Source organism: Triticum aestivum, chromosome 3D (genome assembly GCF_018294505.1).
Source record: "Triticum aestivum cultivar Chinese Spring chromosome 3D, IWGSC CS RefSeq v2.1, whole genome shotgun sequence".
Taxonomy (NCBI): domain Eukaryota; kingdom Viridiplantae; phylum Streptophyta; class Magnoliopsida; order Poales; family Poaceae; genus Triticum; species Triticum aestivum.
In genome coordinates, this window is record NC_057802.1 from 419,252,186 (window position 1) to 419,256,823 (window position 4,638).

Consider the following 4,638-nt stretch of genomic DNA (forward strand, 5'->3'; position numbering starts at 1 on the left):
AACACCTAGCTATCTCCCCATTCGCAATGAGCAGTTTTCACACGATGATGTTCCTCTTCCCCCGGCCCTTCTATTTCGCGATTGCGGCGGCGGCGGCAGGGACAGCACCAGAGGACGACCCGACTGCTATGGCTACTTCTCTCGAGCGTGGTGTACTCCCCTTTCCCTCTCCCATGCGGTGGCGAACCGGAGGCGACGTGGGCAGTGCAACGATCGGGGCGAGCTCGGCGGCGCCAACAGCCTTCTACGGCATCCATCTCCTCCCTCGGCGGTCTTATCGCCCCCCTCCTCCTCTTCTTAACCTCTCCTCCTCCACTAATTTCTGAATTTCTAGGATTAGGGTTATTGATTTTTGGGAGCGGTGCAGGGGAAGGGGAAGAAACTAGGGAAGTAAAGGAAAAAAGAGGAGCTTAGGGGGTGATGGAGGTGATGCTGGAGACGGGCGCCCGACAGTGAGATGATGGAGGTGGAGAAGAAGGCCAATCCGATGACATAGAAGAAGAGGAGAGCTCAATGCTGCGGAGAGAAAGGAACATCAGTAGAGTATCCGACTTTGATTCAGCTGAGACATTTTCGTTTTTTCGCAAGACATGTGAATCCTCTCTGCGTTTTTTGCTTTTGTTTAGAATTCACGAATTTTCTTCCTTGTAGCTATAAATGATGGTTCCGACTTAATTGGATTTTAGTAATGACGTACATAAAGAATCAATCTATACGGCTGTACCTAGCTGACAATGCTAATTCTCTGTAAATTTGTATTATCAAAATTTGCACAAACCTACGAGCAAAATTTTCTTCAATTAAAGATGATTCATTTTATGAGGAATTTGTTTTATATTTAGTGAATTTATTAGGCAAACAAGGAATTGGAATTCTGCCAAGAAATCTAGGGGCAGAAGAAGATGCATGCAAGGGACTTGCGGACTAGGCAAATGCTGTGCAGGCGAGAAAATGGTAAGTATGGTCTACTCGCGGCAAGACACGCAAGCATACACACTCACCATAAGCTGAATGAACGAATGCATCCTGCTAATTAGTTTTGACCTCTCAAACATGCCCGATGTCCTCACCAGCTCAAGTTCCATGACTCCAAGTTCACCTTGATGTATTCAGGTATCGCACAGCCCATAAAGAACCGCTGGTAATATGATTAAGGCATGTGAATAATCTTCTAAATTTGTTCATAAGGCAAATCCTCGAGGTTGGCAGCACATGTCCAATTCGATCTGTTTCCACTGCACACACATGTTCTTTTTCAATTAGCAATGCCAATTAGCGATCGTCTCAATGTTATGTCTCTGTTTTCTTTTGCAATCTGCAAGGAACTCAAAGATAGTTGTACGTTTGCTCACGTGCATTCTAGTCCATAAATTGTTTGGGCAATACAGAACAGAAGAATATGTACATGTTTGGGTACAAACTTCAGTTTGTTTTGATGCTGATGAATTAGTTGAATCCTGAATTTTGTTGTTAAGAGAATAGATAGCTCTCATCCCGCAAAAGAAAAGGAAGTAAGCTAGAGCTCTCCTATGAATGTGTATGAGATCTTCTGGCAATGCTAGGATTTTGAGGGCTTTCGTTTAAATTAAGTGTGCAGTTCTTGCTTCTGATCATTACCATTACTTAAGTGTTAATTTTGTTATCTTGTGTGTACAATATGCTATTCTCTATTCAGCTGACTGCATGACCAATATTACTTATTTAGTATATGAGTAATTTAATTTTCTTGTTTCATGCAGTTTGGAGCAATTCGTGATTACTACCAGCTTCAAATTAGATTTATCTGAATTGCAATGAGGTACAAGACTGTCCCTCTTCCTTGCTGTCTTATCTTCGGTGTTTATTTGGTTGAACTAGCATAAACCTAACTTTTAATACTGACGTGTTTCCGCCCAATTTGTGCAGTAAGCCATGCTAGTCATCAAGTAATCAATCTCAATGTTCCCTTAATAGATGATTGCTATTGATTTGCTGTGGCTTAACTATCAACGACAAAACATTTCCCTTTTCCCCCTAATACTGGTTTATTTGCTCCTTCTAGGAGGCCTGCATTTTGCTAATTGTCTATTTGCTAGAGAAGTAGTGGCAATGAACTGATGCCTTATCTGAATAGCTTCAGAAATTCTTAACATGAAATACATAATATACTTATCTGTATGTGGTTCATGCTTCGTTGTTTAAATTTTCTCTTTGTTAAATGTTGGCGAGTAGATATATATTCTTGATTCGTTATCCTGAATCTGAATTTGGGGAAGATGATCTAACTAGCTTCTAAATCAGCTGAGTTGTACTGATGATGGTGTGTTTGCTGCTCACACATTTTATTCCAAGGACCATTATGACAAATAATGGCCACTTATAGGTTGCTGGTAATGCATTTTCACACCATACATATGCTTGTGCTTACCCCCGTTGGGTAATCAATATGATACTGGTGCACTAATTTGTGGATTTCGGTTTGTTTTATACATGAAAATAAGGTAAGAGTGTTATGTCAGCTTCAAGTCCCTCGAAACCACATACTTTTGTTCGTCTTGTTCTAGGTTACCTTCTTCCATGGTGGCATGAATCTGTCTTACAAAAAATAGACGTGGATGCTTTCTTCGTCAGTTCCATGTAATTTTTGTCTCGTTGATCTGTAATTTCGGATGTATGTGAGTTTTTGAGGTGCACAGTTCACTAGCATTACCTAGGTTAAGCATATCTTTGCTCCCACATTTGCATGACACATGATTTATACTTTGGATTGTATATGAATTACTGTTTGTGTATGCATATGCTACAGTTTGCACCTCTAGTATTTTAACTTCCTACTTCAGTGGATGTGGTAAAGTGCAACAATACTCAATTAGGCCTTACTGATTTTTATGGTCGTCTTTTTAGCATCTGGCAAAGCAGTAAGATTAATGATGTAATGGCCGTAACTATACTTCTTGTCGAAAAGCGATCTATGGGAAAACCTCCTCAAGAATCTGGAGGATGTAGTGAGAGATCTGACCTGGGATTGTTACTCTCATACAACCCTATTCACATCCATGTTGTACTTGCACTTGCGAGCTTCTCATTGGCTCTGAAAATTGAATGAAACAGTTCTCATTTTCAGTCATATTTTTCTGGGTAATCCACACGGGACGAAAAGCACATTAGGCATGCATACAATTGTCAAATTTTACAGGCTGAAATTTTGGAATAATTGTCAATTGGTTTTCAGTCGATTGGCTGTCAATCTTTGCAGATTTATCAGTTTAACCCGCCCTCAATCTAGGAGTAATCTTGTATAACATTCAGTTACAAGACACAAACTAGTTAAATATGATGACTCCCACCATTGTATCTGGCACACTTTGATAAAATACATGGTTTAGTGTGCATTGAAACAATAGTTACGGAGTTTGCCTGTTTATATTGTTTCTCACTATACTTTTGATTCATAGTGTGTTATGGGTTCATGTGATTCCGAACAGTTTGGTACATCTAATATCCCTCTGAGTTATGTATGCTTTCAACATTGTGTCCAGTTTAGGGTAGTGAAGCATATTAATCCTAAAGTGTTATATGCGCTTGTGTGTTGGGGGCCTCTATTTGTTTGTTAGTATACTTCTGAGAACTGATAATATTATGCTTTTCAGGTATCTGTTCAAGTGGATGACAGTAAATGTATGAGGGTAGAGAGTAATGTCTTCTTATTTATGGTGGGTACGAGTAACATTAAATTGAAATTTCAGACCTTTAACTAATCCCTCCATCCCACGGTATAAGATGTTTTTGCAAACTAAACATAGCTTGCAAAAACGTCTTATATTGTGGGACGGAGGGAGTAGTAACCAGTAGCAAAATTCAGGATTTGGTGAGAAGAAAAGTGAACCTAAGGGCTCCAATACTATTAATAGCACAATACTATGTTGCATTCACCGTTTCAGTCCTGGAGAGATTGCTGAACAGATGAAGTTGATGGAAAATTCTATGGTCACCTAAAAATTAAGCTGCTTGAAGATCAAGTTCAGAAGTACTGCAGTCAGCTTTCAAGTTCGGTAGTATTCAGTTTTGTAATAGTGATTTCTGAATATGTCATGCTACTAGTTACTTAGTGCTAAGTGGCATTCAGTTGTTTTCAAACAATTTTTTTTTTCTAATTGCAAGGATAGTTTTTGTTACATGGGGTATTTCCCTGAACCACTACATGGAATCTATTTATTAGACCGATTTGTTGTTCTGTGGTTACCGAAAATTCCTCATGCAAGAGTTAATTAGTGGCCTATGTTTCTTACTATCACCAAAAATGCCTCCTACAGAATTGTTAGTGGCCTATGTTTCTTGCGATCACAAAAAATGCCTCCTACAGAATTCATAGTGGCCTATGTTACTTAAATCTCATATTTCATTTTTGCTACAGATCGATGTACTCAGTCCAATTGAAGTAGTAATAGATCTAACGTAAAATGCCTGAAATATAGGAGCACAACCTTGTATCTAAAAAATAAAATCATGAACGCCTCGATCCTGTAAGATTACCTGAGTAGCCGTAAAATTACAGGAGGATGCACCATATTGGTTTCGAGGCTACAGGAGGTAATTGACTGCCATGCAAACAGTAAGATTACCTTGCACTCTTTTCGGTTTGGGTGCCCGGACAGGTTC

At 39.4% G+C, this 4,638-nt stretch overlaps 1 long non-coding RNA gene across 1 annotated transcript; it reads left to right on the plus strand.

Moving 5' to 3' along the window:
* On the plus strand, nt 1-4,195 carry LOC123079290 (uncharacterized). The gene is made up of 3 exons (XR_006437916.1): nt 1-954; nt 1,074-1,113; nt 1,740-4,195. It is a non-coding gene; the product is annotated as an uncharacterized lncRNA (long non-coding RNA).
* Nucleotides 4,196-4,638: the final 443 nt, after the last annotated feature.